The sequence below is a fragment of the Xiphophorus hellerii genome, chromosome 12 (genome assembly GCF_003331165.1).
Source record: "Xiphophorus hellerii strain 12219 chromosome 12, Xiphophorus_hellerii-4.1, whole genome shotgun sequence".
Taxonomy (NCBI): domain Eukaryota; kingdom Metazoa; phylum Chordata; class Actinopteri; order Cyprinodontiformes; family Poeciliidae; genus Xiphophorus; species Xiphophorus hellerii.
Genome location: NC_045683.1, coordinates 21,484,632 through 21,497,723, shown reverse-complemented (window position 1 = coordinate 21,497,723; position 13,092 = coordinate 21,484,632).

Here is a 13,092-nt window from a genome sequence, read left to right as displayed (position 1 = left end):
TTTTATAATACACTACCGTGTTCCAAATTATTATGGAAGTGATATTTTCTCCGATTTTCTTAAATGGTCAATGCAAATGATGGTCAGTATAATTTTCAATAATTAATTGTACAAATTGTCAATACATTCAAAGTTTACAGACAACATGCTTATGAAAATTAGCACAATAAAACAATAGGTACACTTTAGAGGAAATGTGAAAAATGTTTCACCAAGGACAGAGTATTGCTTTGATACAATGTCACAGTATTCCAGTATTACTGCAGACAAACTGATATTTCTCCTTCCTAAGAACAGTGAGGATCAATGACAGAACATTCCCATTCACTGCATTTTACAGAAACCTACAAAAAAATAACAATAGAGCAATTAAACAGAGAAAGCACTTGTACTTTAAAGAGCACAGAAAAATGGCAAAGAAAAAAATAAAACTTACAATTTTAAGATGTTGTGGACTCGCTATGTATGTGGGACCGGATGCCTGGGGTGGAAAAACATTTCTGGGTGACTTCTTTGCCTGTTTATGTTAGAAATAGAAAAAAAATTGTCAGCAATATCATAAAATCAGTTGATGTTGGCATCAACTATGAACCTGTTTTAAGTGTGGACTTAAGGGAGACAAACTACCTTAAAAACTTTCCATCCATGATCTGAACACCCTGATCCTTGCAGGGTGGTGAGGGGGCTGGTGGTGCCTATCTCCAGCTACGTTCCGGGCGAGAGGCGGGGTTCACCCTGGACAGGTCACCAGTCCATCACAGGGCCCTGAAAGCCAACAACAAATAAAATGTATGAAAGAGAAATGGTAGATTAACAAATTAACAAGGGGAATAAATTCTGTCCAGTTATTTTTAAATCAAATCATGTTTATTAAGCACTTAGTGTTGGTTACACACCAGTTTTTGCTGTTGAAAATGTAGCCAGCTGCTCAGTAAAAAAAGACTTACACCATGAAGACGATGTGGAGGTTCATCCTCAGAACTGGTTGGTGATCTGGTGGAGCCAGGACCTCTTCTGAGACAGGAAAGTCTTTAGGGTTTTCTAATTCCTGATCTCTGGCTTCCTCTTCCATCTTCATTTGCTTAGACTGCAAAAATATGTTGAAGATACAAAATGATGAACGAGTTATAACAACAGCCTCACATATCAAAGTCTCTTTGTCATACGGAGCTTAATTAAAACCAGGCTAAGTTCATGAAGAAAACTATATTAAGTGGCAACAAATAGAGCCTCCGTGCAGTTATAACATGAAGCTGAATGATTGTTATAGCAATAATCATAAAAGTCACAATAAAATTGATAAAATAACTATTTCTGAAACCAAAGTAAGTTTGTTTATATCTTTACTGCACTGTTTATAATTAAACGAAGACAATTAATAAGCAAACTTACCACCAGTTAGCAACACGTTAGCAGCCTTTGGGCTCCTTTCGTGACCCACATTTCATTTGCATCGGTTGTTGTCCTGTTGTGTTGTCGTCTAACTCGGACTAGGACGTCACCAGCTTGAATTTACCAAAATTACTAACTATTATCAAGACCCTCTCGACTTTTAAGGCAATATTATGCGAGTAAAAATGGCGAATTTGAACAGCGTCTGTTATCTTTTCTGGCTTCATGGCTTTTCTTCTTTTTGTGGCGCTTTTCAAAAATACTGAAAGTGTGCAAATACCGCCACCATCTGGTCTGGAGTATGAACTGGAGCTAATGCCGTTCAACAATAGATCTTACATCATACATCTGAAAATGGATTGGGTAAAGACAGCTTCCGTGTTTTAGTTAAAAAACTGAAAAAAACAGATCATATTGAAGATACCTAATGTACATACCTAATGTAAATGTAGCAATAAATGACATTTATTGTCTTTTTTGTTGTAGCACCACTGTCACTAAAGTGTCAATGTTTGATATTTTGGCATGAACACATTAGTTACTTTGTTAAACAACATTACATCAAGTTCCACTGTAAGGATTATTAGTTTTTTATTCTTTGCCATTTTAATAAAAATAGTAAAATATTATTAAGGCACCTAAAAAGGCAGACTTTATTAGCATAAAGTGTACAATGAGATGTAATTTAAAACAAACTGAAATTAATCATTTAAAGGAAGTGTTAAGTGAATTTTAAAAAATTCTATTTTGAGCATATATTTTAAAATATACACAAAATATCTTTGACAGATATTTTAAATATCTTTTAAATATACACTTGAGCAAGTGTAAATATACACTTATACATATTTTGTTCACTTAAAGTATACTTTTATTTAATATATTTCTTAAAAGTGTATTTTGGTACAATTATATTTAAGTATGTTTAAAGTTATAATGTCAAAATTGGTACAAGCATACTTCTAATATACTTCATATGTATTTATAGGTAGTACACTTAAAGTAGTACACTAAAATGTATACTAAAGTACATTTTAGTATACTTAAAATGTACTTTCACAAATGTAAGTATGTTTGAAATATACTAAAGTATACCTTTTTTTTTTACTAGGGCGGTAAAAAGGCCTTTTGCTTTGGCCCTTTTTACTGTAACACTCCTAACTAAAATCCAGGACAACCAATTGCTTAACTGTGTCAAGAGAAGCAGTCAAGTCTCTCTGGAGGAGCTGCAGAGATTCACAATTAAGTTAGGAGAAGCTGTTCACTGTTAGTAGAGCACAAAGAAAGCCATTGTTGAGAAAACTGTGGTTTGCAGTTTTTCACACGTTGTGACGGAGACATAATAAAAATATGTAGGAAATGCTATGAACAAGCGTGAAAAACTTGAACTTTTGGGCTGCATGCCAAACACCTTTTGTGTGAGAAAACTAACACACCTCTGGACACACCACCACCTCTCAGGTGAAACATGATGGTTTCAGCATCATCCTATGGAGATGCTTTAACTGGTAATGTAGTCAGAGTTTAAGGGAAGATGGGACTAAATACAGGGCAACTCTGGAAGACAATCTGCCAATTGGGGATAATATTTCTTAGAAGACATTATCATTTGTTGGCAAGCTCTGCTGATCCACTTCATTTACTTTTGCTACTCCTCTTTAAATCTCTGATCGTAAGCTCAGAAATCTGGACTGAGGGAGATATCGGAGTCAGACATATATTCTTTTCCCAACATAATAAAAGGAAGAGATGGTTTGAGCCGTCTCCTCAGTCTCTGCTTTCGTCCTGCTCTACATCGATGAAGCTTAGTTTTCAACTCCTCCGAGGTTTGGGGACATAGTCTGGGTTGGAGCAAACAATACCTTGTTGCTAAGGTTATGCATCATAACAATTCTGCCAAGGTAAAAGCAAAATCCCTTCCATCTGCAAAGCAGCAAAACCAGAAAATAGCTTTTCACAATGGTTCTCCATCTAAAATGACTGGCCTTGAGCCATTTTGCAGATAATGGGCAGAAATTTCAGTCCATTTCAGTGTTGAAATGTGGTTTTACACATTTCTGACTGAGGCGGTACTGGATATAAATGCAAATTCAGTTTTTTGTTATTAACTTTGCCATTCTTTGTGTTGGTCACATAAGATTTCAATTACCACTTGAAGTTTGAGGTCATATAGTAACAAATATGGAAATATGGGGGGGGGGGGCACAAATACCATAGAGTTCATTTCTTTGTATTTTACCTGTTTTAATAACTCTGTCATCTCTTGTAACAAATGATTGATTCTGCAGTAAATGTGTCACACATAAAACAGCAATAAAATTCAGAATTATTAGAAACCCACACTTTCCTTAGCAGCAGGAAGAAAGAAAATACACAGTTCCAGCTTCCTGAACTATGACTCCATACTCAGTTCAGCTAAAAATCTACCATTAGTAAATATCTAATATAAGGTTGGAAAGTAAGTTCAAATTGCTCTAAAGAATCAAAACTAAAAGTTTCAGTCACTCACTGCATCATCATCATTATCATCTAACTTTAGTCTTATATAATCGCTGACCTGCTAAAACTCTAACACAAAGACAGACTCAACAAAGCAGAGAAGGACTATGGAAGCATGATAAATTCCCTCCTTGAGAATGTAGAAACATTGAGGGGAAACTGGAGAGAAGGCAAGACTGAAAACAATTCGCGAGATGCAAAATGAACAATGGCAGCAATAGTAACAGCAAATGACAGAAGCACAACTTCCAGAGGAAAAGCGAAGCACACCAGTAACAGACTGATGATAGAAACAGTTTCCTCACATCCTCATGGATCCTTTGTAAGCATGATGTGTGTGAGTTAATGTAAATTCTGCAGTTTTGTCCTTGATCAGCCAGCCAGTTCTTTTATTCCAGGATTTATTCACTTTCCTTTACTGGAAAGAGGATAAGTGCACACTCAAGGAGTGTGCATGAGTGATGAACCAAAAATGATGACTACAGTATATCAGTCATCTTTCTTTCTTTTTTTTGGCATCATTAAGCATGTTCTCACATTGCTGAAATAATATATAAGGTGTAACGCATGCTAAGAAAATTTTCATACCCGATTAACTTTTTCACATTTCACTGTTTTACATCTCCAAACTCAATGTGTTTTATTGGGATTTTCTGTGATATACCAACCCAAATGAAATCAAAGAAAAATGAATACACAGTTTTCCTTTTACCTTTTCTCTATTTTTTTTTTATTTTACAAAAAAGAATGAGAAAGGTCTGTGAAGAACCTTTACACTGACGAGTTTTTTGAGGTACATCTAGCTTTTCACTTGTTGGTTGAATGTTTTGGGTCACTGTCTTGCTGGAGAATGAAACACTTCTCCATTGGCTTCGTCTGCTTTCCACCTCTTTGTCTCATTCCTGTTCTAAAAACATTTAACTTCGAACTGATGTGAATATAATTGCCCTTCGTCTTGTAGTTTGAGCTCCTGCAGGCATTAGTCGCCAGGGTTAATTGCCCTGCAGAGGGGCCCTCTGTTTCCACAACAAGTCAAGATCTCAAACAGATCATGGATATGTTGAGCCTGCCATGGAGGGTCCTAATCTTATAGCTCTCAGCTCGAAACCAAATTTGGATATGAAGGAAAACAGAGTAAAATGAACGTTATGATTTTTGCACATTTGATTGTGATCTGCAACTTGCAGATACACTTTGTTGCATATCTTCATAATTCCCCCTTTTCAAAGACTCTACTTGAAAAGCTTAACTTTGTGGCAGCGAGCTCTGTGCAATATGCCCTGGAACTAACAAAGTCTTACATTCTTTGTGGTGAATGCTACAACAGCTACACAATCAAGCATCAATAATTAGAACAAAAATAAATCACTCTGGTTTACCGCAAGCCATGAGCATGTGTTATAAATCCTGCAATACTCCATGAAAGAAGCTGAGGGGACACAGACAGTGGCTCCAGCTGAAAATGAACTTAGTTAAACTTAGCACAAAAGCAGCTGAAACTGCAGAGCGACTGTTTGGTTTGAGAGCCTGAGGAAAAAAGAGGGGGGCAGAACGCGAGAGGCTCCGTGAACACTAATCTCAGTCAGAGGGAGATATAATTTCATGCCTATTTAGAGAAGAGTCCTGAAGGGCTTTCTCATCAGCCGTTCTCCCGTCTCATGGATAGGTGATGCAGCAGCTCTGCGCGCTGATCCTATCATGTCCTTGTTTAAAGAGACATCCGCTTTCAATCCACAGATAGACGGCAAACAAGAGGAACGGACACAACACAACATCTTCTCATATCACCATGTGGTCTCTTTAAAAGTCTGTCTCTCTGTGATGTTTTTTGTTTTCTTTCTTTCTCTCTTTTGTTTTTTTTTCTTCTTCTTTTCTTTTTGAGCCCAGTAACATAGCTGTAGTTGTGTAGTGGGCAACTTTTAAAAGCAATTACAGCTTTCAACGCAGAGAAACATCTCGTTGCCAGGAAACATTTGAGCAGAATTTTGACCCTGCCTATTCATTTCGCTGCTTGGACTGCTGCCGAGTGTATCACCACGCTGACAATCACAAGCAGAGCAATAATGAATAATGACAAAATTACAATGTCATTATGCAGATGCAATTCATACCATCTGCTGCCGTGTTCATGTGGAATGAGTGCATGTGTGTATGGATGTATTTGTTTGATGTCACAGCTTTTTCAAATCAATGCCGGGCTATATTTGAGCCATCAAACACAATTTATAGACCTCTTTGCTATGGAATGATAACCCTTCTGCAAGCGTGCATGTGCCTGAAATCAATGTGCATGCAGAGCTTGCATTTAATACGTTACAGGTCACAAAGGCACGCTCGTTTTGAGCAGCGTTATGGGGGCGCAGCCTTCCCTCTTTGGGCAAACACATTGGGCCTGAAGTCAGTGATCTTAACTGATCACAGTGCTTCTGCTTCTGCCATGCAGGCAAGCAACAGAACCCACATTGTTTGCAATTGTTTTAACCTCTTGATCAAATTCTGGGGGAGGAAAGCAATGTCCTCACAGTGCAAGCACAGTGTCAGCAATCTGATGGAGAAAATGAACAATATGCTGTGGTTAGTGCGGTGCAGCAATTGCTTCTTCCCTCTCCCAGTGTGTTTTATATTCATTATGTCCTTCTCTTTCCCATGAAACTTGTGGCATATTCATCAGCACTGTGACAAATTAGATGTGCAGTGAAATGGAGTATGACTGAGAGCAGTGGAAGATTAGATCCACTCCAATCCTACCCAGCAATCACTATCCCTTCATTTCTGTGGGGAAATACCCAAGGACGGGAAAGAAAATTAGATCAAATTTTACTGAAGAGAGAGCTGGAGTGGCAGGGGGAAAGAGATGAAACGGAGCACGTTCCATCTCTGCCAAAGCATCTGCGTCGAAAAAAAAAAAGGCATTTGTCTTGGATTCAAATCTAATGCAGCTTTCGACTCGGAACCTGCCAAACATATAACTCAAATGGAACCAGTCCTACAGACAAATGAGGTGTCTGCAAAAAAGTATTCACAACACTAGGAACTTTTCTAATTTATCGCATTACCACCATCGATTTCAGCAAAGTTTATTTGGATTTTATGTGACAGAGCAGTATGAAGTGAATAAATGTGAAGTAAAAGGAAAATGATACGTTTTTAATTTTTTTTTGCAAATAAAGATCTGAAAAGGAAGTAATGTCAATGTAGAATCACTGTTTGCCACAATCACAATTGCACATCCAACGTTCTTCTTTGCCAAGTCAGATTAGACAGAGAGTCTGTGAACATTCATTCCCGAGCATTTCCTCAGGTTCTTTAGGTCTGAACTTTGACTGGACCATATTGACACAAGCTTTTATCTAAACCATTCAAGCTGTGGTTGTAACCTTAGAGTTATCATCCAGCTGACAGACTTTTTGACATGGCTTGAGTTCCATACATATTCACATCAACTCTGCTGCATTGATGTCCCTGTATGCCCAAAGCATGATGCTACCACCGCCATGTTTCACAGTACACATGGTGTTTTCAGGGTCACGTTCAGTGTTGGTGTTTTCATCACACATATTGTGGCCAAAAATGAGTCCATTACAATTGTATTCCAGATGTTTGATGTGTCCCAAATATGAGTTTTAACAATTTAAGTCAAGAATTCTAGTCATATTTTTTTCCAACAATGGCTGTCTTTTTAATACTTTTCTAAAAAGGCTGAATTATTAATTGTCTTGTTGACAGATTCTCCTATTTACAGAGTTGTGGCTCTCTTGGCCGCCTCTACCTTAGCAACTACGTTTTAGACTCCTGTTCTTCCAAACCAGAAATGGAATTAGACCAGAGGATACTTAGCAACCCTGACAGGAGCACCTAGTTTACATACTTTAGATCAACATTTGATTATTTTTCTTCTTTTGCTCTTTCCTTTAGTTTGTTATTTTGTTTGTATTTCCTTTTAATTCCTGTAAAGCACTTTGTATTGCCTTGTTGCTGAAAATGTGCTATATAAATAAAATGACCTTTACCTTTACCTTTACCTCTCTGGTAAATACTCTTGCCAACGATAATTTAAAAACAATAATTAAACTACGCATCCTTTTCTTTTCAATCATGTGCTAAATTGAGTTGTTCTTTTACATAAAATCTCAGCAAATATAATGGAGTTTGTTGTTGCCGGTGTGAGATAGTTCGAGGGTTGTGAATACCTTTGCAAAGTGCTTTAGGCTCCCCGGTCCTTTCATGGTTCATTTTCACAAAGCTGTGCTGTGCCTGCAGTAAAACTCTGCCTTCACCACAGCGACTGATGAAACCAAACGAACAAGACCATGTGGCATGATGCGGTGCAGCAGCGACATCTAGTGGCCAAAACAGGGTTTCACAGATTCTGCTCAGATCAAGTTCAGACCTTTCTGTAAAATATGTCAAATGAAACACAAATATGCAGGTGTCAGCACTTTAAGCAACATTGACATGGTTTACAACAGGTCCACATAGTGTTTTATACGAGAAAATTCAGTTTTATTTAATAACTTTCTTTGATTTTTGTTTTTAAACAGAATTTATTTGTTGCAATCTTTTATAGCCTTATGTGACTTGACTGCATTGTTTAATAAATAAGATCAATTTGTGATTAAAGTTTATATTTGGTATGGATCTATCTGAAGGATTTGACTGAAGTTTTTTGTAAAGTGCATTGAGACATCAGGTTTTGGGAATTGGCACAAAACAATTCAAATGAAATAATTGGTCATGATGACTAACCTTTCATTCTTTTTCTTTAAAAAGAGCAAATTTCAAAATTATTCACCATCTTATTCTTTTCTGTGTACAATGTTAAAAATGGATCCACTTAGATCCAGATGTTTTAAAGGCTCTCTACTTCCTAGACCTTAGGTAGAATCAAAGTATATAGGTTGTACCAATACATGGTAAACATACATTTGCAATATTTGGATTCAATTCTTAGTAAAAAAAAAAAAAAGTAATTTCAACTCAGTCACACATACATTAAAATTAATCCTACTTATTAAGCAGTGCATTATATTCAGTTCATTATTCAAATGAGTTTAAAAAGTTTTCTATTTAAGGAAATCTAGCACATAGCATGGAGACATTGCAGTTGTTGAATATCACAATAGAAAGTCAATTACAATTATTATTCTATAACATATTGCATCTAAGAGGTCCTTTGCACTGATGATGATGATTGCAATTTGATATGTTGTTCAGGGGTATTGAAAATAAGCGCTAAATCCTGAGTGCTGGTAGCAGATTGTAGAGCATTGACCAATCGCCTTCCACTTCAGCGACTTTCCAAAATTAAAAATCACGCTTTTGATGCTTACTCTGGTATTCCATGTCGTTCGCTCTGCAGCTCATTTCTAGCCTCTAGCTCACTCTGTCTAAAATAACATCTCTCATGTTTGCTACACATCTGTGCAAACCAAAGGGTTGGTAAGAAGGTAAGAAATGTAAACCACAGAACTACTTGTCACACTATAGGTGAGACATTTACTACTAAGCTGACACATTTTAGCAAGAACTTTTAGCCTGTAGGGAGTTTGGGTTCATTTTTCCTCCCTGTAAGTTGACCCTATCAACTGTCTCAGCTGCCATCAGTCTCCTATTTTGTGCATGATGAATTAGGGGCCTTTATGGTAAACTGTACCTCTTATGTTACAGTTAGAGGACATGAGGAAAAATCAACAGGAAAGGTTATGATTATTTTAAGCAACAGTACTCACAAAGAGAGCACCGCTGCGAGGCTTCAGAGATCACTGTTGCAGTGATTAAGTAATTAACCCATCAAACCGGATACGCAGCAATGTCCTGGGTGTCAAGCAGAAAGTCTTCTTTTTCATCTATGCTTTTGAAGTTCAGGTTTGTAGGTTTCTACAAAGAAAATGGCTTTAAGAAGCTCGGCGTTGTTTAAATTTTAAGATTCCTTATTAAAGGAACAAAACACAAAACGCCATCCACACTCATGACAAGGAAGACAGAGTAACCAAAGGCCATTTACCAAAGTAAATTAAAATAAAATAAACTTTGAACTGCATAAACTGGGTCCAAAACACAAAATGAAAAATATTTAAAGCAAACACAAAAAGTGTAAAACACCTGCAGCAGCTATTAGCAGTGAATTAAATTATGCTACTTCATACCTGACTAACTGATTGCTGTCACACATTAATATATAAATCAACCGGTGTATTAATTTGATCTGAATCCATTTAGCTTCCCAGAGAACAACAGCTCTCTGGAAAGATCATTTAAAAGGAATGGGAATTTGATCTATTATCCATTGCTATGATTTAGTATCATAACAAGATATGAAGAGATATCATATGAATATTATAATATATATTATTTTAAAAATTACAATGAACTTTAAATTAGTGTGTAAATCTATTTTTGATGTTGGAGACTTAGGGTTGAGTACCTTGGCTAAGGGTACATTAACATGTGGAGGGGGTGTTGGAAGTAGTTAGTATTTAACTAGTAAAGCTCTGATGCTTACCGAGATTTCATCAGACTTTCATGAAACCATGCAAGAGTGTTGTACACGAGACAAAACTGACTGAGTCAGAGAAATAATCCAGCTGCAGCTAATTCAAAGCTTCAGACAAGAACAATCAAATTGATTTATATGTTATATCATTGGAATTAGACAGTACAAATAGCTGGGCCAATCAGGAAATAATATTCCGCATTATCTCAGAATTCTGTGCATGGCAAAACTATTGTGGGTATGAAACTGAAATTACTGAGAAAACACTAAATGATAGGAACATTTTCTGAAGATCTTTCTGCACAGAGCTGCTAAAGAATATAAAGTAAGCTCTACATTTAAACGCCGTGTTGGTTTTAGTAATTTGTTAAATTAAACAAATACAGTTGTAGTAGAAAATTTTATTTTAACTATTTCATTTCAATTTTGTCCAAATAAGGGTTGATAGTGTTTTGTGTATATGAATGTTTTTCTTTTCTTTGTTACTGTGTAAGTGTGAGAGAGCCTGCAACTATGAGTGACTGAGACAAATGAAATACACGTTTCTGTTGGAATCCTTCTCAGCTCTCATACATGTCGGCTGTGGGTCTCCAACGAAAGGTCTTAACTAAACATCGCTCCCTCCAATGAGGTGAGGGGCAGCTGCATGACGGTGGATAAAGATGTGGCTCCGTTATCCACCTGGCTAATGGAGATAAGCTGAGACATGGGGTGTGCTCTTTTTAGCTGTGACTATGTAATCAAGTGATGTGTGTTGTTCGGGGCTCTTCTACTGACTGTGTTCAGTGAGATGGGTCTTCGAACGCTTTTGCCTTCGAATAAAAAAAAGACAGATTAATCTTTCTATAGTTATAGGAACAGACTCTCATTCTTTGATAACAGAAATTTCCACAACACAGTCTAAGGAAACAAAAACCTGTTTTATTGCAAAAAAGACTTGTGATGTTGGTGTTAATTGTGAAAAACTAGGTTAGGCTTTAAAAAAAAGGAAACATATGAGCCATTGTAAAATTAATTGCAACATATGAAATGAAACAATACTGAGACTCAACTGGAAATAATGACATAAAAAAGAAACTTAAACAAATCAATTCAAAGATGCATTAGACACAGAAAGGACGCTACAGATCTGTATACTCAGACCTTTAACTACTAAACATTTCAGAATACCCAGCAGAATATCCACCACTAACAACAAAGTTCTTTAGGTATTGCTGTAATCAGTATTCACATTCTGACCCTTACTTAATTCGTCCACATGTCTTATTTTTGTAAACTATAAAATACAGGTTGCTCATTGACTGAGTGTAAAGTCGCAACACAATATGGAAACAATGAGTTCACCCACGCTGATTAGTATGAGTAGTTTACTGTTCAAATCCACTTGTTTGATGAAAGTAAACAATCAGGAAACATCTATTTATCATAAACCTTGATCTTTAGCACCGAGAGGTTACAGTACAGCTGTGTCTAAGTGTTTGTTTCTCATCTGTGGTTGTCAAATCTCTGCAAGGATTCCTCCAGCACACACACACACACACACGCACACACACCCCACACACAGATTCAAGTCGATAGTTTGCTGTGGATGACCTTTGGATCATTCACTTAAAAAACTGTTTCATAATTAATCTCAAAGCAGATGTTCCAAACGGACAGAAATATGATGCTGGATGTTTTTTTTATACTATCAGTATGTGAGGAGCTTTCAAGCAAATTTATTAGATATCTTTATAATTAATGGCTGTTTAAATGAATGATTTCTGGAGTTTTAATGACTCTATCTGAGACAACCAAATTGTACTTCAACAAATTCCCAGGGTCCACTGTGATCTTTAAAAATATATACCACTAATCACTTTTATCCCATAGGCTGAAAGTTAAGTCTGCTTTTCTTTGACGTTGCCCCAAACTTTTATCCTGAAGTCTTATTTGTGTTCTACTACTTATGGAAACATATTAGCATTAAAAAATAAACAAGCACAAACACAAACACAAAGCAAGACATTTTCTTTCCAGGTTTAAACCAAACTGTGACAGTAATTCTTTAAGGGCTAAGAAAGGTATGATCAAGTGATTTACTGTAAAGCAGCTAATCATCACCACAAACCCAGAACAAATTCCAGCTGTTAGATCTACTGACACATGATATGGAAGTGTTTTGTTTATCATTATGATTAATGAGATGTCTTCTGTCTCTCAAACGCTTCCTCAGTGAGTTCATGAGAGGCAAATGTGTTTAGATTAGTTCTCAGCTGCGTCAGTGTTTTTTAAAGGATATTTTCGTTTTTAAACTTACTTATGCCATGCCCTCTCTTACACAGTCGGCTGTTTTTAGTCCTCGTCAGACCACTCTGTTTTATTCAGGCGGTCATTCTTAAACTTCTCCGCAGCAGCTTTTGAAAAATGTTGCGCCCTTGGTGTTGTCATTAATTTCCCTTCATCTGTTTGTCCCTTTGAAGGAAACACCCGTGCCATTCAGGGGCTCTGTGGCTCTCCTGCAGCGGGACGGGTCGTGTCTGTGCGTGTTTACTGTCTCTGTGGACGCGCGCCTCAGCCTCAGTCAAGCATTGCTGGTTGGCGCCGCTGTCTCCCCACTTCCACAACATCAGGTGTAATGTTACTGTTTGTTGTGGCCTGAGCTCGCTAATAACATGGCTGGACAACAATGTCGGCGGTAAAGCTGTGCGACATCACCCGGGGATCAC